This window comes from Rhineura floridana, chromosome 5 (assembly GCF_030035675.1).
Source record: "Rhineura floridana isolate rRhiFlo1 chromosome 5, rRhiFlo1.hap2, whole genome shotgun sequence".
Taxonomy (NCBI): domain Eukaryota; kingdom Metazoa; phylum Chordata; class Lepidosauria; order Squamata; family Rhineuridae; genus Rhineura; species Rhineura floridana.
In genome coordinates this window covers 117005249-117031148 of record NC_084484.1, presented here as the reverse complement: position 1 = coordinate 117031148, position 25900 = coordinate 117005249, and the positions used below count along the sequence as shown (strand labels likewise).

The following is a 25900-nucleotide window of genomic DNA, read 5'->3' as shown; positions in this document are numbered from 1 at the left end:
AGGGCTTCCTCAGTAGTGGCAGGCAGCCCAGCTATGAAATATCCTTCCCCCCCTCCAAAGTATGGCAGTCACCATTTTTGGTGGCAGCTCAAAACTTTCCCCTTCTACTAGGCCTTTGTCCCAAAGTCATATAGAGGCACTGGACTGCACTGAGGGGAAGGACAGGTGAAGAAATCTGTGTAATGCATTACCTGTGTAATATTTCTGCTTTAATGATTGCTTTTTATATTATGATGTATTTTTATTGTTGTGAAATGTCCTGAGATTATTTTGACAATGAAGGGTGGGATAGAAATTTTATAAATGAATGAATAAAAATAATAAATGAGGCAAAGCTAACAGCAGGGTATCCACAGTGTCACAAATATGATGCATGCCAGTTTTTCAAGAGCATCCCATTCAGATTTATCAGCACAAATATTAAGGTTCAGTATTAGTAAGACTACCTGACGTTCTCTGCAGTGTCTAATGCACAGTTTGTACCAAATAGATGTAAAATAATAATCCTAATAATAATAAAATTCCATATATTTCTGATCTAACTTTATGGAGAAAAAAATAGAAAGTTAACTTTTCATATAATGATGATGTCATAAATCCTGACCATGCAGGTACATGCTGAATATTCTAGTCAGTTGATGGTTCATCTTTGAAAAGATGGAACAGCTTGTAGTAGTCTGTCATATGTGTGCAAAGTTCCCTAGTTGGGGTTTCTTTTGAAATTGGATCTGTTTCAGCCTACTGTGATCATTATTAAGTATCACCATTACAAAAGGTCAAAAATTACTTCTCTCTAGTGATTTATTGATCATGCTTGATTTCATTGTTTGGTAACCATTGATCAGTGAGTTATTACTTGTCTTACCCACTGTATTAATTTATTATCTACAGGCTTCCTTGAAAATTTACATTTTAGATTACAATTTAAAAGTTTTATGCTGTGGGACTGAGAATGTAATTATTACAATGGGCACAACCAAGAAAACAAGAAGTGAGTTGTAGAATTATTTAACTCATTACGTCTTTGGTATCAAGTTAAGCACTTAAATCTCATTAATTTCAGTGTGTAATTGTAGCCTACTAACATGTCCTTAATCTGTGTTCTGATGTGCTGATCTTTATCAAGTGAGCATTATTGGAAACCTCAGAACTGACAGTGAATTGCTTTAATTTTAGATTCTTTATCTACCATAACCTAGATGTACATGTGGTTCACTGGGCTGTAGCCAGTGCTTCCAAGAAACATTTACTGGCCCTCATCCAGCCCACCACTACATTAAGGCACTAGCCCAGGTTTTGTACAGCTTCTCCTGATTCAGACACTGTAGATAAATAGAGCAGTGTGTCATCAGCATGCTGATGGCACCATGCTCCAAAATGCCTAATGACCACTTCCAGCAGCTTCATATAGATGTACTTACTTAACAAAATTTATATACCACTTGATTGTGAAAACCTTTAAGCAGTTTGCAAAAATTAAAATTTTCAATAAAAAAGTTAAAAACAATTAAAAACATTTTAACAGTAGACTAAAAAGCGATTAAAACACGTCATTGTCTCTGTGTGTCTGGATAGGCTTGCCTAAACAGAAATGTTTTAAGCAGGCATCAAAAAGAATACAGCAAAGGTGCCTGCCTGATGTCAATAGGCTGGGAGTTCCAAAGTGTAGGTGCTACCACACTAAAAGAACAATTTCTTACAAGGGCAGCATCTGTATCAGTGCTAGTTCTGTGGATTGAAATGGTCAAGTAGGCACATATGGGGTAAGGCAGTCTCACAAGTTAAACTGGTCCCAAGGTGTTAAGGGTTTTATATGCCTTGAACGTGGCTTAGTAACAAATTGGCAACCAGCGTAGATCGCTGAGAAGTGGTGTTATATGCTGACAGGGTCTCACTCCAGTCAACAACCTTGCTGCAGCATTCTGCACTAACGCACTAACTGTAGTTTCTAGGTCAAGTGCAAGGGAAGCACATAGAGTGCATTGTAGTAATCCAGTTTTGAAGTCACCAATGCCTGAACTACTGTGATCAAGCTCTCCTGGTCCAGGAACAATCATTGCTGTTATACCAAGTGCAGCTGATGATAGGTGCTTCTAGCCACTCCTAGATGTTATATAATATTGGGAGCAAAATAGTGCCATGCAGAAACCCATAGCATAGGTGACAGGGAGTCAAAGAGCATTCTCTGGACTTGATGGCATAGGTATGAATGGAACCACTGCAGTACAGTGCCTCTGATACCCATCCCGCTCAGTTGATCCAGGAGGACACTATAGTCAATGGCATCAAAAGCTGCTGAGAGATCAAATAAGAGTTGGACTCCCTTGCCCCTCTTCCAATACAGCCAGGAAGGGCAAGGGTCTAGGGGGCACTGCATCCATCACAGTGGCTAAGGCTGTTTCAGTCCTGAAACCAGGTCTAAACTCAGATTGAAGTAGTTCTAGACAATCAGTGTAAGCAGGGACTCTTGAAGTTGCTCTGTCAACACCCTCTCCACCAGCAACTGAGCAGTAGTTATTACAGAGCATTAGGTCCAGAGTGGGCTTTTTAAGGATTGATTGCACCAGCACCTCTTTCAGGAAGCTGGCACCACCCCTTCATGCTATGATGCATTCTCAACACCCTGGACTCACTCAGCCACCCCACTCGAGTTGGCTACATCCAGCCAGGGAGGGCAAGTGTCCAGGGGCACTGCAAGTATCAGATGCATTGCTGCAAGTTAGGGAATTTAATTTGGTACTAGAGGAACATTTCACTCTGCAGCGCTATTGTTATTGGAGGATAGAATTCTATCTGTCCAATAGATCTGGCTCAGAAAACCAGTTCCTTAGCTAAGTAATAGGACCTAGTGTATGTAGCTTAGGACCCCTGGTCTAGATAATAGAGTGTCACTGTAAGGTTTCTGGGAAGTAAAATAGAGCTGAGCACACCCTAATCTAGAAAAGGCAGCTTTATTAGAAGACAATGTTACGTGATATGCCCAGGTATAACTACATGTCCACCCCACTGTCAGACCTCCAACATACTCTGTGAGAGGGAATTAGATCTGTGAGAGGGAATTAGATCTTGGGCTGGAGTGTAATGTGTGCTTGCCTTAAAATGAATGCCTTCTTCTACCCTTCTAACCCCAGTAAGTATTTCACACCAGAAATGGCGCCAAAGGGGTGATTTTATTACATGGAAAATAAACAGAGAGCAAGAATTATATCCTACGGAGTCAAAACTATCTATGTGATATGCAGGCAGCAATTGATACATTGAAATTCACACACACACACACACACACACACAAACACCTAGTCCTATAGAGAATAAAGAGTCTTTATTTACCCAGAACATCTACACAGTTTCACGCTAGAGAAGGGGGAGACGGAAGAAAGAGGGGAAAGGAGGGCTGGTACCTTTCTTGTAGCCTGGAGGAATCACCAACTCAGGGTAGAGAGTTGTGCCTTACTATGGAAGCAGGCAATAGGGCTCACACCTGTCCTTGTGATCCTAGGTCCAGCGGAGCATGAGAGTGAAGGTTGAAAAGATTACGTTGGAGCAAAGCTTGCCACTGAACCTGTTCACAGCCTTTCCTTAAATGGATTTGAGATCCTATTGGATCCAATGTGAACCAGGAAGGGGGAGAAGTGGAGGTGTGGGGATTACTTGAAAGGATTCCTCTGAAATGGGATTTTTGGAGGGATCTGCTGTTTTTGATAGATAGATGGATTATCCTATTCCATTTCCTTGTGACACATGAAAACATATTTCCTTCCTCTGGAAAAACAGGCAATATTTCTTTTTCAATATATGTCACACTTTTAAAATAAATCAACATGTCTGTTCTTTTGAAGGAGATACATCCTCAAAGAAGCAGGTAACTTATCCCTTGTTTGTCACCTATTACCCATTTCCACTGCTGTGGAGCCAGGGACTATTTTCAGGATTCCCAAAATGTTGTGCATCAAGAGGGTCTGCTTCCCAGGATGTATCATGGTGAGCAAGTCTAACTCTGCTCCATTGAGATGAACCAGGAAAAGTCAGGTCAAGCCAGGTGCATCATTACAAAAGGTAAAAAGAAGCATAAATTAAAGCACACTTGGTTATAAGAATGAGTTAGAAGGTTATCCCAAAATGTGAGGGGTACAGATTGAAAGATTATGAGCTGAAGAACAAGGAACCAAAGAGGGAGGGAAGGGAAAAGACGCCTGTGCATGAATTTGTTTTATGTGGGGAGATCGGTGCATGACGATCAACACACAATCTTGACAGAAAAAGGCTTTGATCCAATGGCATGGATACCACGACGACTGGAAGTCTTTTATCTGCTGCAGCCTTCACCCGCCTTCACAGCCATTGTAACATACACATTATTATCCTCCGCCTGTTCTGCCGTTGAGGACTTTCTTGGATCGTTCTTTGTCTGGTTCCTCTCCCTTGACTTTACCACCATGGGTGACCCTGCTGGGAGTACATGATTCCCAACGGCATCACTCACAGGGTTCATTGGAACACACAAGCCCACTCACCACTGCAAGGTGACGATCCAGCGAGGGGTGAAGGGAAAATAGCTGTCCCCAGTCTGTTGAAACAAATAGAGAAGGAGAGGGTTAATTCTCAACATAGATTAAATTCAAATACAGGGAAAACAGGTGTTTCCAGGCAGTGGTAGGTTATTCACCAGGCAGGAGTGCAAGGAATTGTGTGTTTCCAGGCTCTGGAGAGCTCTCATTGAATAGAAACGTGGTGATGAGATGCCAAGAAGACACCCAACTGAGAATTTCAGGAGTCAATCACACAAGATGTCTGCCATTAAGAGTGTTCTTGAAACTACACCAAGCACAGAGGTCCGAACATAAATATAATTTTAATAAAATAAAAGATAAGGGTGTCTACTTAAAGCCCCCTCCCCCAGAGACCCTGGGGTTCTTTTCTGAAAATGGGTTCAGAGATCCTATGTCACAACAGTGGATAGGGTCTTTAGTATTGCCAGTGAAAGAATGGCAGAATGTAGGACATTCTCTTCTCTATTTTAATGGAGAGTGGACAGACAAAATGGAAGTGTGTGAACAAAATGGAAGTGATCTCGCAACAGTACCTTATAGAATACTTCCCCCCACTGCCAGCAAGCCAGTATTCCTTCCATCATTAATTAGGAGATTACCCTAAAGGGCTCTGCATCATTGGAACAATCTCTGGGGTGGTCACCCATTCTCTAATGAGAAGGATGGTCACTGCCCGAAAGACATCAAAACCAAACAGGATAATATCTTCCTATTTGTTCCCTAATCTGGTATTTGCAATATTTATTTATTTTATTTATTATTTTATTTATATCCCGCCCTTCCTTCCAGCAGAAGCCCAGGGCGGCAAACAAAAGCTCTAAAAACACATCAAAACATCATAAAAACAGACCTTAAAATACACCAAAACAAAACAACTTTAAAAACTTAAAAAAAAAAAAAAGCTTTAAAAACATCTTTTAAAAAGGGTTAAAAACATATTGTTAAAACAAACAGCATAGTGCAGCATGTTGTTATAGCAGAGGATTGGATTACATTCCATGCTAGTGTTCATCCCATTTAAGTACCTGTACTTTAAAGAATGTCACTAAGCTGTTTAGAACTTGTACAACAACACTAATATAGGACTTGATTTACACGCATGCAGAGTTCCTATAATGGAAATTTTTATTAAGCTCTAAACACTGTCATTCTGACTTAGGACTTGCCTTTGGGTATAAGAGCTCCGATGCATGCATACATGTGCAGGAACCGAATGTGCACAACATTCAGAGTTCATATGCAGTTTACATTCACATGCAGAGTTCAGTCAGAGAAAGTGTTTGCCTTTAATTGTTATGTGAATATCAACATTAGAAAATACAAATAAATAATTTAGTCCTTTTCTGAGCATTTTCATTTGGACTGTAAAATATAAGATCTGAAAAATGAGTGAATACCTTGAAATGTGCAGTACAAATTCCAGCTCAGTTCAGAAGAATTGTAGTAGGCAATAATATATCCCTACACCAACTACTTCGAATTCCTGAGGACACCACACCCATGTTCATGGGTAAATGTTTGTGGCTCATTACTGAGGAAGTGTACAGAGTTCATATCCAAGGAGTAGAATTATAGAGGTATTCATGGCATACAAACAACATTGTGTAAAGTCTAATGATAAGACATTTTGTATTAATTTAATTATGTATTAATTTAAAAGCCCAAATTTGCACTCAAAATTCTAACATTAAATTTTCATGGAAACTACATTGACAAATGGTTTTTTAATGATATCAATGTGAAAACATTGAAAATAATTGAGGTTTTGTAACTTGCATTAATACTTTTGAAGTGTTAATTTACCTTTTTGTGAGAGCAGAAAGCTTGATTATTATTTCCTGGTCAACACATATGGCATAGCCCATTTTGCAGTGAATACACAGATCTCAGTTCATACTGTAGACATTTGTGGTTCCAAAATATCCTGCAAAATAGCATATCCTGTAATAAGACGTGAAGGCTATGACACATTCAAAGACACACTGAGAAGCTGACCCAGCTCTAAAGTCTGGTTCTGTTCTTTGTCTTAATTGCAAGGACATAAAAGCAGACTGTAATTGAATATAAAGTCTACATACACTTATTTGTGAAACACTGGAGAATGAGCTATTTAGAAACATAGACATTACATAGTACTTGGTAAAACTGCAAGCATGTCAAAGATGGCAGTTACTTTTCTAAAATCTGACATAACTTTTATTCATTTAAACGGTTATAACATACGTAGGTTACATCAGGAAACATGAGCCACTTTATTTAAGGTTTCTGAAGCGGTGCTACACATACTTCAGGAAAATGTTATGGATTAATGGATATTGTCTTCAGTGAGGAAAGCAGATCTTTGTTTACCTAACTTCTGAAAGACAGATCAGATTTATCTTGTATGTTTTTTTTCTGCCATGAGAACAGCCTGCAAGTGGGAAAAATGGGTATTTGAAAGAACACAACTCCCCAAGGAAGAAGAGAATGAAGAAAATTCTTTACACAGAGAGACAGACATGCAGTTTGAGTCTATAGTTGTTTGCTCATAATTATAATTGAGCTGGAAAGCCCCTCCCCTCATTATTCAGACAGTTTGTCAGGCTGCAAAGTTGCTGGACCTTTTTGACTAGGTTTTTGAGGGGCGCAGTTCAAAAGGGGGCAGGACATAAGTGTAAAATTCACCCTTTCCCAGTGGCTGCCATTTTACACACACAGATGTATCTTAGAACAATGCGATATGTTGATGTGGCCTTGTTCCGGGGTCATTTTAGGATTAACGGTATTGGGCTAGTACTGCTACTGTTGCAAAAGTGGGGCAATGGTGGAAGAGTGGTAGATATATGCCTGCCTTGTCCTCCCCCCTACCCCAGAATTCAAGTGAAAGATCACAGCCATATTTGCAATCAAGTCCCACTGTGTTCAGTGGGAGAATAGTTGACAGATTTTTGCTGACCTTGGTACTTGGCCAAAATTTGTGGTCACCCCAAACCATGTCTTCCTCAAGTGAGAGGAATCTTGCCTATAATGTCTTGGTGAACGCTGGAGGTGCTACAGTGTTGCTGTAAGTCCAGCCCAATTGTGAGGCAAACCTTTATCCTCAGAGCTTGAGTGAGTTCCATAGAGATGTGAAGAAACATGCAAACAGTAACATGTCTTACTTCTTTTCAAACTTCTTTGTGGCTCAAGATGAGTCAGATTTCCCTTGAACTTCTCCAGAAACTGTAGAAGGATGACAGAGATCTCTCTTAACTCATTCTGAGCTGCAGAGATCCTTAGAAAGCAGTTAAATGTACAGTAGGGCCCCACTCATACGGCGGGTTACGTTCCAGACCCCCGCTGTAAAGTGAAAACTACTGTAAAGCAGAACTCATTGAATAGAATGGCGCGTGATGCCTGAAAACCTCCGTAAAAGCAGAACAAGCACCGGGACAAGCGGAACAAGTGGGGCTTTAATCTAATTGCGTCTAATTGAGACCGCTGTATTAGCAAAGTGCTATAAAGCGAAGCGCTGTAAAGTGGGGCCCTACTGTATTTCTGCTTTTTGATCTCTCTGTGGCTTAGCACAAATTAGAGATTCTCCACATCGTTCTCTAGAGCTGGAGGAAATCAGACATGTTGTGCTTCAGGAAGTCTGTTAAAGTGGTGTCAAAACTTATTCCTTTCCAAATCTCTCTGAGCATGTTGTCTGTGATATTCCAGGAGCATCACTAGACTAAAAAAATGTGCTAACTAGTACCAAGATGGCAAATACATATTTAGATTCATTGATTACTTCCAGATGAATGTACATAGAATTACAGTCTTAAGTAAACTGAACCATGACATGAGAATGGGACAAAAGTGTGCAGGTAACTTCAGAAACCCACCAACTCATATAGATGGGTAAGACAAAACCCTGGCTGTTAATCCTGTCCAGTTAGGGCTTATGTTTGCCACTTTGATTCCCCTACCTTTTCCCTGGGTGGAAGGTGGAGTATAAGTGTGTGTTTTTGTTTTTTTTAAAAAAATCAAACAAAAGTCTTTGGGTTATGAGTCAACAAAATGACTACAGTGCCAGAATCAACTAACCAACCTCCTGCTGTCACCTTGGTGCTAAAATAAGTGCACATTAGTTGATAATAAAGAGGAATGCTTCTACCCAGTGGCTGAACAAAGAAAACATATGTCAGGCTGGGCTAACAAGAACAGGATTTTATTTAATATTATTGTCAACTGCTTCCTTCAGATGGGGGAAGGCCACATAATTGTCTCCTGTAACACTGCCTATGTATTGCAGCTTGCAGGTCATGTTGGCATTGTGAAATTGTTTTTCCACATTCAGGCACTTTCACAAATTCCTACATCATAAATTGAGGAGAACATTCACTTTGTAGTAAAATCATCATCATCAAAATGTTTAAATCAGCATGATATAAATCTTTCTTCAGTTGTAGCAAACTAAACCTAAGCAGATTTGGGGGGGGGTTGCTTTTTGTTTTACCACCCTAATTATTTTATTTATTTATTTAAATCATTTATAGTTAAGGTGTAGGACTAGGACGTGGGGGACCAGGGTTTGAATCCCCACACAGCCATGAAGCTCACTGGGTGACCTTGGGCCAGGCACTGCCTCTCAGCCTCAGAGGGAGGCAATGGTAAACCCCCTCTGAATACCGCTTACCATGAAAAACCTATTCGTAGGGTCGCCATAAGTCGGAATCAACTTTGTCCATTTCTGTTTTTACTATCAAGAGATCTTAAAGTATTTATATAAAAAATCCGAGTACATAAGTATACAATAAACACAAGGGAAGAACAAGGGGTTGTAAGTCCTACTCAGAGTAGACCCACTGAAATTAATAAACCCAAGTTAGTCATGTCTGTTAACTTTAATGGGTCTACTTTAAGTAAGAGTAGCACTAAATACCACCCTATCTCAATAATTTAAGGGGGGGATCCAAGTACATAGATAATACTGCACAATAACCATATATGTAGCAATATTAATATAAAATTCTAAAAAATAAATATATGTGTAAGTGTGTCACTTTTTCTAATTTAAGCAGATGTTTAAGCCCTTTATTTATTTTATTCTGTACTTCCAGAACCTCAATGCGGTGCTGTCTAAAAAACAAAACAAAATGTGTTTAAAACTGCTACATTATATGTAGTAGTTAATATTATTGTGACTTTGAACCATAGGCCTTATGCACAAATACAGATACAGGTAGAAATACATACATGCTTTCCGTTAAAAATTTATTACATTTTGTAAAATAATGAGTGGCTATATTGAGCTTGGAGAATTTATGACAAAAGATTCTCTTAGTTTTTGGGCGGCCAGAGCAAAATTGGCTACTGCAATAGTCACTGGGTTAAAATTATCGCATAAAAGCATACTAACCAATTCCTTATCTGGACAGGGTACTAAAACCTCTAAAAAAGGTGATAAGAACTTCCATCTAGGACTTTCATAGAGTGGGCAATAAAGTAAATAGTGAGCTAAATCCTCTATGGCCTTGCAGCCGTATATACAAAGGCGTTGAGCCACAGGTATGCCACTATAACGGCCTTCTAAGTAAGCTGTTGGCATGGCCTGAAAACGGAGGGCAGTAAAAGACCTTCTAATATTAGCTGTATCGAGCGTGCTCACGTAGTTTGTCAGAGAGTGGTTGAGTTTGAAATGGGGATACCAGGGCGAAAAGGGAGCTGACATTATGGATGCCCGGTCCTGGTGAGCATCACAGTCAAAAAACCATTTGCAGAGGGCAACTTTGTTTAATTCCAGCAGTTTATCTTGGGAAAGTACATATTTAGAGAGTATTGTGCTGCAATCTGATGCCCAACCACCAGATCGCAATTGTTCGTACCAGCACTGTTTGACCAAGGCAGAGTCATCCATTTTGAGGATTCTAAGCCAGTAGCGAATGTGGGCTAGATCGATATGTGCAGCGATTGAGGGGAGGCCTAGCTCCGCTCTGAGGTGGGGAGTTGGAGTCCCCGATGGAAGGCCTAGCACCTGTTTCATGAATTGATTTTGAATTGGCTCTAAGGTGGTTCTAGCAGATGTTCCCCACAGCTCTGATCCATATAGGATCTTCGGGAGTATTTTAGTTTTGAGAATTTTGAGCATGGGGAGAATAAGTTGGCCACCATGGGTGAAAAAAAACCTTTTAGCTAGGCCCAAAATCTGGGTACCCGCTAAAGTCGCTGCTTTTAGCTGTGGAGCCCAAGAGAGCCTATTAGACAGGTGAATTCCGAGATATTTAAAGTCGGAGACTTGTTCAATGGGGACCCCGTTTAAAGACCAGTTGTTTTTGGTGTTCACAAATTTGCCGCATATCATGATTTTAGATTTAGATTGATTTATTGCTAGGTTCTGGGATTGGCAATATTCCTCTAGTTTTAAGAGCATTCTTTTAAGGCCGATTTTGGTTAGGGAGCAAAGAGCCGCATCGTCGGCGTAAAGAAGGGTTGAAATCTTTTTGGTCCCTATGGAGGGGGGGAAGAAGGTGGGCGATGATAGTGCCGTTACCAAGTCATTAATGAAAAAGTTAAACAAGAAGGGAGCAAGTGTACAACCCTGCTTCACCCCTCTGTGGACAGGAATTTTAGGTGATAGAGAGCCATTTTGGTCCAGGCGAACCTGGATCGTATTAGATTGATGGAGGGCTCTAATCAACCAGAGGAGTCTTAGGTCAATGTTTGTTTGGGCCAATTTCTGCCAGAGTAGCCCTCTATCGACTGTGTCAAAGGCCGCAGTAAAGTCAACAAATGCAATATAGAGAGATGGCCACACTTTGGATCTTGTTTTTTTTATTAAATGGTGTAGAATAAAGGCCTGGTCGATGGTACATCTATTGGCTCTGAAGCCTGCCTGCTCTTCGTGTATTATTAGGTTAGATTGTTCCCACTCGTTTAATTTATTTAATAGCAAATGACCATAGAGTTTGGATGAGACATCCAGGAGGCTGATTGGCCGGTAATTGGCTGGTTTCGTAGGGTCGCCCTTTTTATAGATAGGGACTACGATACTGGTGAGCCAGCCCTGGGGAATATTGCCAGTTTTATTTATGTAAGTGAAAAGAGCTGCAAACAATGGGGCCCACCAAGATGAATCTTGGAGGAAGAGATCAGGTGGTAGCATGTCCTCCCCTGGGGCTTTCCCTGCTTTCAAGGTGGACATTAGCATTGTAATTTCCTCGATGGTAACTGGTGGCCAGAGCGGAAGGTCAGTCAATATTTCAGGGATGTCTACGGCTTTGGTAGGATGGAAACTGCCAAAGATTGAACTGAAGTGAGCTATCCAGGCCCCCTGAATTATAGGGGGCATCGGGGTATTGTTTTCTGGGTCGAGTTTCCCCTGTAGACATCGCCAGAAGACTGCCTTGTTTCCCTTTCAAGCTGCGTTATCTAAGGTCCTCCAGTTTGCCTGGTAATAGGAGTGTTTTTTGTTTTTAAGTAGTGTTTTATAGGATCTTCTTTGTACAATTAGGTTTTGGAGAGTAGCAGGGTGATTATTAGAACGAAATATTTTGATTTGCTTAGTGAGTTGTTTCTTCGAGAGTCTGCATTCTTTGTCGAACCAGGATCTGGATTGGGCTGGGACCCAAGCCACCGTTAAGGCTGTGATCCGTGGGCTGAGCTGGTCTATTAAAGATTCATACTCCCTTAGATTTTTCTGGGGGTTTGTTATAATTAGTTGACGTAGAAGGGGAAATGGGTTAGATGTTATTAAGCAGTGGGCTCTTGTTCCTATCTTGGTTGACCATTTGAGACGTCTAAAGGTGCGTGGAAGATTTTTCTTTGAAACCCCTGGGGTAAAAGTACTGTTGGCAATGGAGGGTATGAGGATTAACCTTAGAGGGAGGTGGTCGCTTTCTGGCCTCGCAAGGATTTAAAATTCTTTAATTCTTTTAATTAGGGAAAAGGTGGTTAGAAAATAGTCTACTGAGCTGGCCCCTGACCCTGATAGATAAGTAAAGGGCCCTTTGGAGAGGTCCAAGGGGGAGCCGTTCAGGCAGGTCAGTGCAAATTTTTGGATTGTTTGGAGAAGGGCTAAACCATGCTTATTAGTTGTATGATCACTGGCGGGTCTGGTCGAAGATTGGATATCCGTCAGTGGTTTATGAGAAATAGCATCGCTATGGGGGTGGAATGGTCCCATCCTAGCATTGAAATCACCACCTAGGAGTAGTTCATAGGATGGGAATTTACTTTGGAGAACTTCTAGTAATGATTCCAGTAATGGCCAGGGGGGTTCACATGAAGTTGAGTTTATCGGTGGAATGTATATATTTATGCAGATGAAAGGCGGGAAACCGGGTATCTTCAAGCCTAATGTTAAAGCGGAATCGGGGGTCTCTACTTTAAGGTCTATAATATGGGCGGTGATGTTCGAGGCAACCAAAAAGGCCAAGCCGCCTCTTCCTCGACCTTTATGTGCTATTTTAGTGGCGGGTTTCGACCATGATTTATAGCCTTTAAGTTCGATAGTCTCCCCAGATGTTAGCCATGTTTCCTGTAAATAGATAATCTCAAATGTTTGTAAAAACTGCATTAGCTCTAAGTCTGGCGTCTTGTTTTTCCAGCCAGCTATGTTCCATGATATTATAGAAAAAGGGGAAGGAGAGTCCTTTGGCGAAACATGTGTTGGATTAGAGCCCATTCGGCAGTTAGAATTAAGTGGACTGTTTTTATTTTTACATTTGGCTGTGGTCACGGATATGGGGTGATAATGTTTATTTCCGGAGTGAGTGTACTTACGTTAGAAATTACTCTAGGGGCTCGTGTGGTTTTAAGGGGGGAGTTAGGTTTGATCTCCCGAGTACCAGTTGGAGAGCCTAATTCATCTGAGTGCAATAGGCGCATCTCAAGCCAAGCGGAGCTTGTTGCTGGATTAGCTACAACCGGGATTGGGTCATAGTAATAAGATCTGGGTGGCCCCCATCCTTTTATATTGTTTGGGGGCTTATTATTGTTGCTTGTTAGCGAAAATTGTGAGCAAGGTTCATTCATTGCTATTCTATAGGGAGATTTAGTAAGGTTATCTACATCTAGAGAAGGACCTTGAGGTAAATCGCCTCCTTTCGTTTCAGGGTTTCTTGTGGTTAAATTTTGAATTAGGTGAGTCAATCTTTGGATAATTCCTTCCTGCTCTGATTTTGGAAGGTGGTCGTAGGATTCCATGAGTAGGAGCTCTTCAGGAGCGGGATCCTCTTGCCAATTAAACTGAGGTCAGCATTGAGACGAAATGCTAAAAGGGCTGAAGTGTTCATGGTTTTCCTGCCTACTAGGGAGAGTTTGAGATCGAGATCTCTCATTTTTTGTTTGGAGAGAGTGGCTAAAAAGCGAGGGCGGTGAGGTCTTCTTATTTACAAAGTATCGTTGGATCCAGATGCCATGGGTATAGAGGTCCTCTCTGATTTTATATATCCGGTCTGCGATGCCAGTTGATTGGAAGGTGAATATAACACGCCTTTCAGAGGTGTGTGAATAAAAATGAGTCATGTGCTTGACGCAGGTTCTGTTTAAAATGCTGGGGAGATAAGATCTGAGGCTGGATTCAAAATATTGCCTTAACGAAGTGATGGGCCCGTATCTCGATGTCGTGAATAAAAAGGTTACTGCTAATTTATCTCTTAACAGTTGAAGGTTCCAATTTGAAGCGTTACAGTGTCTTGGCTGAAAATGGCGTAAGCCCGAGGATTTGTCGGCATCTGAGACGCTGGGTTTATTATTTGGTGTTTCTGTACAGGACTTGACTAGAGATTCGGGTTCTCTGTTCAAGAGGCTTGGTTTGTTCGGATGCTAAGGGCTGGCACTTGGAGGCGTTTTTATTTCGTTATTTTGCACAGGAGCTTGCTGTATTTTTATTGGAGCATCTAGTAGCTTGAATAGGGGTTTAAAATTCATTTTCCTTGCAGCAGCAGATTTGTAATTTTTTATATTCTTTGATTTCTTTGTTCTTTTGACTTTTCGGGTATCCAATTGCATTGCCTTGACATTGTTGGCTTTCAGTTCAGGCTTCCGTAGTGAGCCTTCTCGGGTGGCTGAAGCATGTGGAATAGAGTCAGGGGGATTTACATCCACTGTCTGAGGCTGCCTCAAAAGCTTGATTAGAATTGTTAGTAGATTATTTGTTTCAGTAATGTAAGTTTTCATCAGTCTCAGTTTGTCTATAACAGCCATAGCCCAGCCTAACGACGGCAAATTCAGTCCTGTGACATTCTGATGAATTAAAGATTTGTTTGTGGGCTGAGTCTCTGATAGGGAGGTTTTGTATTCCTGGGGTTCGTCAATGGCGTCAACAGTTACTATTTCAGAGGGGATCTCATCATCCCTCAGGGTTAAGTCATTGTTAAACCCTGCATCCTGCAGTTCTTCAGCAAGGCTTTTGGTTTGCGTTTCCTCCTTTAGTGGGTTAGTTGGTAAATGATAGTCCAAAGACCAGTCGTGGGGATTTATCGACTGGGAGTAGTCATTTAAATTGCTTGATGGGGAGATCAAGAGATGAGAGGTATTGGCATTCGGTGGAAAAAACTGAGTAATCTTGGCTTGAGATTTTCTGGGAGGGAGTTTCCCTGCCCCTGGAGAAATGCCCAATTCCTGGCATTTTTTCCTAGTGAGAATCATGATGTAATCGTCGGAGTGAGTCTTAAGATGGAGGCGGCTGTTAGACTCGAATCGAGGGGAGCAGAACGAAGCACTAGGGTATATAGATGATCTTGTATGCACTATTATAGTGCGCTCTGTAGTTTAATCCCCCCGGTTAATTCTATTCTGTGAATTTCTAAAACACTGATATGTAGAAGTATCACTATGATGTCCTTAATATTCTGTCTCTCTGGCATTCGTTCGTTCTGCCTGGGGAAGACGGCTTATTATCTTAAATGTAGCTGTCCTTTGGCTTTGGAGTAATGTTTGGAGTTTCTGGGGTGTGTGCCAAGTCTTTAGCCTTCAGACTATCTCTTTTACCGAGAGGTGAATGAAGTTAGAAGTCTTATGTTTTAGTGAGCTCAGGGAGCTGGAAAAATATCTGCTTACCCTTCGCCGGAACCAGAAGCCACTCCCTACATTATATGTGTAACAAACACCTCAGAAAAAATAAAATATACTCAAAGGCTTGATGAAACAGAAAACGGTACTGTCCTTTTAATGCTTAGGAAGTCCCACTATTTGGGGACTTTTGCTGAAAAGGCTCCGTCCCCAGCTGCCACTGACCATGTCTGGCAAATACATGCCACAAAAACAGGCCAACTGAATTACTGAGGGAAGTTGTAGCTGAGGAGCATCGGAAGGAACAAGTTCCCCACCCAGATTTACGGCATCTTGACACTTCCAGATTTAGAAGAGGCAGCATTATAACTAACTTGTGTATTCATTTCATTTTCACAGCACATCTGCCGCTTGTCCTGTATACTGTTTAGTTAAACTACAAACTCTTTTTTCCCCCTGACTAATGAATTTTGACAGGTAGAATATTACTTCTCAGTGTGTTTTATTGGAGAGTGCCATACTGCAAGTGTTTACCAGCTAATTATGAAAGTGTACTCAGGCTTAACAGTAGTTATCTTTAATCTCTATCTAAAAGGCTAAAACCAAAATGAGAGCACTGAAGGGCTTGAGATGTGCAGAACATCCCTTAATGCTTTGACGTTTACTACTTATGAGTCAAATCTTATGTAAATCATTCTATACTTGACTTAGTCATTGAAATAATAGATGGTTGTGCAAAATTGTATACAATTTGATTTTTTTCATATTTATATAATGCATAATATGTATGTATACACATTATATATGTAAAACCCCAACAATTTTCTTTTGTGGCATTAGCATTCTTCGCTATCATTATTGCTTATAGGTGTACAGTAGGATTTCGAAGACTAGTTTAAAGTTTTAAATGTATGGTCTTACCTTTTGGCAGTGACACTCTTTATTTTGAATTATTTTAAATTAGGGATGTGCTAGAATTCTGCCCAATTCAGATTTGGTACAGAATTTTCCATTAATTTGTTTATTCTCAATCACTGAGGATTGGATTTTAATGTAGTGAATTTCCATGGCTATTTTTGAAAATAGACTTAAAAAAAAAAAAATCCGCCCCAAAACAGATTGTAAGAATATCAATTTTTTAAAATATCAATATCTCCTTCAAAATATAGATATTCCTTCAAAATATCAATTTCCCTTACAGTAGGGCCCCACTTTTTGGTGTTCCATTAATACAGCACCAGTGGGGCAATCAGCTGGAGGGGGGGCTGGAGCTCCCCGCACTCTGTCTCATCGTGCCGGAGGAGGGGAAGATCAGTTGTAGTGTGCTACAGCTGATCTCCTCTTCTGGTGCGATCAGACTCCTCTGCTCGAGCTGATCATGCCGGAGGAGGGGAAGATCAACTGTAGTGTGCTAAAGCTGATCTTCTCCTTTTCTGGCACGATCAGACTCCCCCGCTTGAGCTGATCGCACCGGAGGCAGTCAGATTCACGCACTCCAGCGATTGCACTGGAGGAGGAGAAGATCAGCTGTAGCTCTTCTGGTGCCTTCAGACTCCCTCACTCGAGCTGATCTTCTCCTCCTCTGGTGCAATCAGCGCATTAGGTTCCAGACCCCCATGCTACAGCTGATCCACTTTTTGGCGGTTTTTGCTTTCCAGTGGGGGTCTGAAACCTAACCTGCCGTATGAGTGGGGCCCAACTGTACAGATATCAATACTTTTCCAAGCAAAACAACCCCATGTAAAAGCAGTTACTAGGAGATACAGAATGAATTCGAATTGATGACAGCCTGTTAGGTTGACAGAATGCTTTCTAACTGGCATCAGCCAATGGATCCCATCCTTATTTTAAATAAAACCCTGGAGTAAAGAAAGAGGAGATAATATGCCGAATCATATTTTTGAAATAGCTGAATAAGATTTCCAAATGCTCATCTTGAGCAGTCAGTGAAGGAAGGAATGAAGGAAGTTTTTAACATGACATTTTAACAATGAAGGAAGCTTTAACATGCTTAAACTTAAAAATGCCATGCTATTTTCCCCCATTCATTTTATCATAGTGTAAGGTGCAGAAATAAGATGTACTTTGCCTGGCTTCTTCCCCCACCCTGAATTAACAGTATGTGGGGCTGCCCTTGAGGTTGCGTGTTGTGGCACCTATCCTTTGGAATTCTCTCCCCTTAAATAGAAGAAAGGCACCATCTCTGTTATCTTTTTGGTACCTATTGAAGACCTTCCTCTTTCAACAAACCTTTTAAATAGAGATCCTATCTTAGTTTCCATCTATGTTGGAATTGCTTTTTAAGATTTTTAAAAAAGATGTTATTAAAGATGTTTTGTTTGAATGTATTTTAACGTCTGTTTTTTAAATGTTTTAGAGTGGTTTTAGTATTTTGTTTGCCACCCTGGGCTCCTACTGGAAGGAAGGGCAGGGTATAAATCTAATAAATAAATAAATAATGCTTCTAGGGGATAGATGTTGAAAAAACATGTATAGATATGTATAATTGGATAATTGGAAGCTTATGGGACCCTGGCTTATTTTTGTGTGACAAGCATGGAAACAAGCCACAGGATTGTCCCTGTCTCCCGCTACATGTTAAAGCATAATGTATGAAATGGGACCAATAAATGCATACCGTACCCATATATAAGGTTGGCAGAGCAGTATACAGACAAAGTTATAAAACATTAAATACAATCAAAACAACAATTACTATAACATAAAAAACTAGTTCAAAATATTATTTTAAAAGTCAGGCGGCATAAAAACGTCTTTGCCTGGCTCTGAAAAGATAATGTTCTTAGACACCAAGTAAATCTCCCTGAGGTGCAGTGTTTGAAAATTTCTTCTCCCTGATCTCTCCCTGCCTGACTTCACATGGTGGGAGCAATTGGAGGGGGCATCAGCAGATAAACACAGTATACAGGAAAGTAAATACAGAAGTATGTGTTCCTTCAGATGCCCGGGTCCCAAGTCATGTAGACATGCAGAGGCCACATGTGAATTATACTGTCAGGGACAACACTCCTTCCTCTTTGATTAATAAAGATTCAAGATGGATAGCTTCCTTCATGTGCTGTTGTCTCACAACTGGAATTTATGATAGGCAAGAGAGCTCTCTGTCTCTTCCTTGTGAATTGTGAACATACTGATTTAAAATTTAGAGTAATCAAATTAAGTAAGATCTATGTTCCCTTTGTCATTAAAGGAAATGCTGTACACTGCAGATTTTAAAAAAATATAATGTAGACTGCAAGGGGCACTCTGTATATTCTTAGTAGGTAACAATATCCATAAAATCCATTTTGTTATGAAAATAGCAGAGGGAACGTGTAAGTTGGATTTGGGTCACTGGGGCATCTAGGCCCCATTGTGGTTCTGATAAAATTAGCCAGAGTGCAGCAGAGTTAGAACACTGGAAAGGAAAAAGTAGTGTTGATTTAGGAGAAGCCTCAACACTTCCTTTTTTACATTGCTGTACACTGCACTGATATTTCATGAGAGGACAGAAATATTTTTATAAATAAATAAAAATAAACACTGATATTACTGGCCTTTAGATTAATATCAGCTCCTGCTTTCACTATCAATATGTTTATAGAAATGCTCTTTGTTCATAAAAGTAAATGTATAGTGGATAGTCAATGTGTGTGTGAAGGGGAATCATCTTGGTTCTATTCAAATAGGGGAAAATAGGAAAATGCTTGCTCTGCCCAGCAAAATAAGTAATTTTTCCTGTACCAATATTGTCTAGGTATATTGAGTAGCTATTCATCCCTTTTTCCTTGCAGGAGTATAATCACCTTGATTACTGAAGGTGATTATGAAAATTACTCCTAGCTTAAGGTAGCAAATGGAACATTGTAGTACATTTTTATTCTGCTTCCCAGCATGCAGTATGTAGTGGACAAGTCCCTCACATGTTATAGCAGGTTGGGGGTGGCGCTGTGCTGAATATGATCCCATCACTCTGCTCAGCAGGCAGATAGATCCTTTTCATACTATAGCTTGTATCTTGTATCTCCTTTATTCTTTACGCTTCATGACTCCAGTTTTAGAATAGAGCTTTCTCTACAGCTAAAAATAACAATATGTGCAATAAGCCATCTGTTTCATGGTATTCTGAATATGTTTGTGTTTTCAAATAGTTACACTTTGATATCTAGTTGTAGTTTTAAAGATTTATTTTAAAGATTTTTATACTGCTTTTCTGAAGGATCATCATAGAAAGCAGTGTATAGAATTAAGAACATATTCATTTTATTTTTTGTCCCATTTTATGTTCAAATTTATTTATTCCATGTTTTTTTTTCTTTTGTTTGTAGTTGTATCTGGTAAGTTGAAATTTTATTGACCATCTTCTAATCATCGTTATTCCTGTGACTGGAACATCTCTCCCTCTTTCTATCCATACCCTTCCATATCCGTCAACAAATCAGCTTCCATCTTTTACTTGTAATTGATTGGACAGACTGCAAAGAGCAGATTCTGCAAGTATGGGCAATTTTTTGTGGCAAGCATCAAAGGTAATGGCTTGCTTATTTTTATCTGTTTTAATTATTATGCTGAATTCTGATTTTTAAGCTTTCATTCAACTCTAACTCATTGTGTGCCTGATTCATTCTTGCTTTGATAAATCCCAAATGCACATCCTTTTAAGGTGTGCAAATGCTTAATAGTAATGAAATGTTACACATGTATTAAAGTCAAATTTTGTTTTTGAATCTTAGACTTCATTTCATACCCACTGTTCATGAGGATAATAAATGTTTAATGATTTGCATTTGTTTTTGTAGTGCTAATATTAACAGTAGTTAGGTTTCTAAACTTTAATCAATTGAATATGTAGTTTAGTTGACTAAAGTTTTAATCACTATTTAACATGGATTGAAGGCATCCCTGTGCTGTCCCTGGAAGAAGATTGGCTTTTCTTCCAGTTGCCTTGAAAGCTAGCAGAAATTGTAAAAAAAGGATAGTTTGTATTTCATAGAGACATAACTGTGAACAATAATTGAGACTTTATAATGCTTGATACATGTCAGTACATCTTTTAAGTCTTTTAAAGTTTTGGTTATGTGTTTGTAATATAATGAACTGATCAATTAAAAGCATAATGAAGTAAAATGTTTTTCAGAATTTTGCAGCTCTTACTATAATAATAGAGTATACCTGGGCCTACATCAACATTTTTAGTCACCACTTTATAGACCTTGCAGAGTTTCGTGTAGCAAAAGTGAGACTTAAAGAAATAGTTTCAACATACATTGCTGTGCTCGTTAGCATTCAGCTAAAGCACATTGAATTATGATATAATTGCTTGCTGGATAATATTAATGGACCTTTGGAGTTAGTATAAATGGTTGCTAAATGGACTTGTTTTTAGTTGCATCAACAGAAGAAAAGGCGGCCAAATGAATGTGTTGAGAATATGGATATTAATCCATCCGGACATATGCAAAAGTGGTCATATAGTTTCATCACCATGCATCAAGCCTGCAATTCTACTGTATTATTTTATTGTTACCACAAAATGTTGAGAAATTGACAGAGAATGAAGGATAAATGACTGTTCCTTTAATCCAAGTCTTGATTAAAGATCTCATTATATATAAGGTATATATAAGGAAATAGGAAGGTTTAGGGTATGCTGGATTCAGTTTGTTTGAATTATGTTCAGAGAGCCACAGCAGGCTTTGGAGAACTGGTAATATGGACCGAAGTTAGAGTTGCTGATGATCATCTGCATGCTTCTCAGACTATTATTTGAAGATAAGGCTTTAATGAAAGAACCTAAATAAAACTACCATCGTGACACAGATGATGATCTGATGTGGCCTGAAGTCATTGAGGGATATGCAAAACTCTACCAGGCGCCGAGCTACTGTATTCTGCCTGAGGAAGGAAGGGAAAGAACAAAATACAGGAATGAAAAGGGAAGAGACTTCAAAGGTGCACAGAAGACTGTTTGTTGCCAGTGCGTTTTGTGTTAAATTCTTCTAATTCAGTTGTTACAACAAACCAAAACAATGGCTATGCTCACATGTAATGGGTAATGCGAATGCATTGGCTCTGGGAGAGTAGATGGCAGGAGCTTTGTTCCTCTTCATTCCTTTTACCACAGCACAGCATAGCAGCTAAGACAAGGTTTGGCATAGTATGTCATCTGAACACAAGATCATGCTTACACTCTCTCCTCCTTAACCACAATCTGTAGCCAGGATTTGTTCTTGGCGATAGATTGTGGTTGAGGAGAGAATTCAACCATGATCTCAGGTTCGGACAACATGCAAACTATACCTTGGCTCAGCTTCTCTGTCATGCTGAGCTAAAAGGACAAGATAATTTTGATAGTCTTGTGACACCTTATTTATGACATAAGCGGCTTTTGATACCATTGAGCATGGTATCCTTCTGAGCCGACTTGGTGAGATGGATATTGGAGGCACTGTTTTACAGCTGCAGCCATTTCTAGACCAGGATAGCCTGACCACTGTTGTCCACGCACTGGTAACCTCCAGGCTGGATTACTGTAATGCAATATATGTGGGGGTGCCCTTGAGGTTGGTCTGGAACCTTTCAGCAGCGGGGTGACGTTGGTAATACCCTGCCCCAGGGAACAGTCTCGGCCCTGCATTTTGCACCAGCTGCAGCTTCCGGACCAACCTCAAGGGCAGCCCCACATAGAGACCATTACAGTAATCCATCCTGGAAGTTACTAGTGCATGGACAATAGAGGTCAGACTATCCCGGTCCAGAAACAGCCACAGCTGTCTTACCAGCCGAAGCTGGTAAAAGGCACTCCTAGCCACTGAGGTTACCTGGGCCTCTAGCGACAAAGATGGATCCAGGAGCACCCCCACACCACAGACCTGCTCTGTCAGAGGGAGTACAACCCCATCCAAAGCAAGCATCAATTATCTGAACTGAGGGAACCACCAACTGACAGCTCCTCCAACTTGCTAGGATTCAGACTCAGTTTATTGGCCCTCATCCAGCCCATCACCAAGTCTAAACAGTGGTCAAGGGCTTGCATGGCCTCTCCCAATTTAGATGTTACAGAGAAATAGAGCTGGGTATTGTCGGCATACTGCTGACACCTCGCCCCAAATCTCCTGATGATCGCTCCCAAGAGCTTCATATAATTGTTAAACAGCATGGGGAACAAGATGGTTCCCTGTGGCACCCCCCAGCACAACTGCCAGGGGGCCAAAAGACAACTACCCAATGCTGTTCTCTGAAAACGATCTCAGAGATAGGATCAGAACCACTCTAAAACAGTGCCTCCAATACCCATCGCACCAAGTCAGCCAAGAAGGATACCATGGTGGTCAATGGTATCAAAAGCCACTGAGAGATCAAGTAAAAGTAACAGGGCCACACTCTCCCTGTCCTTCTCCAGATAAAGGTCATCCATTTTGGCGATGAAGGCTGACCCAGTCACATAACCAGGTCTGAACCCAGACTGGAACTGGTCAAGATAATCTGTTCCATCCAAGAGTATTTGCAATTGCTGCACCACAAGCCTCTCAATCATCTTCCTTAAGAAGGGGGTATTTATGACTGGTCTGTAATTGTCGCAGACCAGTGGGTCCAGGGTGGCCTTTTTCAGGAGCGGTCTGATTGTCACCTCTTAAAGGGCAGCTGGAACCACTCCTTCATGCAATGATGCATTGACCACACCCTGGATCCACTTGTTCAACCCCCCTTGACAAGGTTTAATAACCCAAGAAGGGCAAGGGTCGAGAGAACATGTTGCTGGCCACCTCATCATCAGGCCGCATCAACTTTTCTACATCATCAGGCCACATCAACGGGAACTTTTCCCAAGAAGTTGTAGCAGACGTTGCACTGGACACCTCATTGGGGACTACAGTAGATGTGGATGGGGCATCAAGACTGCTACGGAGGCGATCAACTTTACCCTCAAAGTGCCTTGCAAACAATTCACAGTGGGCCTCCAAAGGGTCTAAAGCTCCATTTCCTAGAGTTGATGTCAACAGACCCCTGACAATACAGAAAAGCTCAACTGGACAGCTACTTGAGGATGCGATGGTGGCAGAGAAGTGGGCCTTCTTCGTCGCCCTCACTGCCACACAGTAGACACAGTTATGATGTTTTACATGTGCCCGATCAGCCTCACAGCACGTCTTTCACCACTTGTGCTCTAGCACAATTAAAGTTCTGTATACCTTGGTGGGCTCCCCCTCTTTTATTCTTAATATGTTATGTAGCAATATGAAATTTATGAAGAGTCATAAAAAGAGGTATTACTATACTAAGAATATTACAGTGTTCTATCCTTGATGATAGTTAGGACTGAATGAAAATATATAGTCTCCTAATGAAAAGCTCGTATAACTGTGTGATCATGGGGAGGGTTTAATGTTATATGTTGTATACCGCCTTGATACACTTTGATGTAAGTGTGAGTGATAAATACAGAACAAATAAATCCTAATGGTTGTACATCATCCCTATTACAGCAGGCTACAATTCCACTGATTAGCATCATTTCATCACTTGCTTGGTTTTCATCACCATTCCTAATATCCAGAACCCTCCACGAACAGTGACCCTCAAGATAACTAATCTTTGTTTGCATTAGTGCCTGGTTTAGCACACTTTTTATAATACTTCTGAAAAAAATTATAAGTTTAAAATCAGAAAATTGATTGTATTCACCATAGTGCTCCCTCCAGTATTCACTATTCAGTGCTCCCTACAGTATTCAGGATTCAGACATCCACAGAGAACCGCGTTGCTTGCAATTACCAAAAGACCGTCCTAAGGCCACTTTGTTCTTGGCAAGCCAGACTTTTAATAGTTACCTGAAGTATGATATTTTGGAATCCATTTACCTAATGCTGAACTTTGGACAATCTGGTTTTCTGTAGATCCCACTGCAGTATAAGAACATAAGAAGAGCCCTGCTGGATCAGGCCAATGGCCTATCTATCCAAGCATCCAGTTCTCACAGTGGCCAACCAGATGCCTATCGGAAGCCCACAATCAGGACCTGAGTGCAATAGCACTCTTTCCTCCTGCAGTTTCCAGCAACTGGTATTCAGAAGCTCTGACAGTGGAGTTGGAACATAGCCATTATGACTAACCCTTGGTAGCCTTATCCTCCATGAATTTCTCTAAAGCTCTTATAAAGCTGTCCAGGTTGGAAGCCATCACTGCCCTTGTGGAAGTGAATTCCATAATTTACTTATGTGCTGTGTGAAGAAGTACTTTATTTTGTGTGACTGAATCTTCCAACATTCAGCTTCATTGAATGTTCCCATGTTCTAGTGTTATGAGATATCACTGCATGGTTAAAAAAGAAAAAGAAATCTCTGTATCCACCCTAAAAGAATATAGAACTATCAGTGGTCTAGGAAGGTTTTCATGATTCTTCAACATCTACAATACATGTAACTAGAATAAAGTACCAGCAATATAATGTGTTTTTAGAGAAATGATGATTAGTGTTATGAAAACTCTGAAATCCCAATCTAATATTGAAGTGTGATTGTGAGATGCCTTAACTGTAATGCTCAGTAATTCAGGGAGTGAGAAAAAAAATCTTTCAAATAGTGGAGGAGTTAAAGATCTGACAAATATAAATCAGTAAGATTGCATTTAAGCCATTGTTTTTGCAGTATAAGAGGGTAAGTAGATACAGAGGTTTTTAAAATAATGTTTTCTTCTACTCTGGTTCAGTCACTGTGCCTAATAAAATTAACTGCCATAGCTTAATGCAACTGACAAAAATTTTGATGTTGTATTTACTGCTAGATCAAGTGGCCATTTATGTCTGAATAAATCAAACAGTTTGGACAATGCTGGCAGTATTTATAATGTCACGAAGAGCAGATGTTTCAAATTTGCCTTCATTTACATATATATTTTGTTTGAACATCCCCTTGCCTATGTAAATTAAGGAGGCTTTCTGCTTCACCATTGCTTTAATTCATTCCTCTTCAGTAATTGCATTGAAAAATTTTAAATGGTTATAATTAAAACAGTAGCAATCCTAGGGCTTTTGAGTTAAATTGAAAAATATTTGAGCATTTTCTGAATTCCGACATAAAAAATCAGGCCTCTTATGGAAGCTATTAAATGACTTCTGAACTACAATAAATCAAATATGATGACTTTTGTGTATCTAACCCCTGGATTTGCAATCATTTTGTGGTTTTTACTGTAAGAGTAAGTAGTGCAGTTATGTGAGGGAGGTTTTCTTTTCTTATGCTGTGACCTATAAAAATGTGTTTAACCTTGTTCCTCCCATCCTACCTCCAAAGTACTTTTTCAAAAAGAGTTACTGAAGGCAATTAGGCTTTGTAAGGCTTCAGATAAAGTGTATGTATACATTTGCTGTTTTAACAAAAAGGTATACTTAT

General features: G+C 40.2%; 1 protein-coding gene across 9 annotated transcripts in view; it reads left to right on the top strand.

The window, feature by feature from the left end:
• Window positions 1-25900, top strand: part of ROBO1 (roundabout guidance receptor 1) — a 1232929-nt gene that overhangs the window by 1086679 nt on the left and 120350 nt on the right. The window lies entirely within an intron of this gene.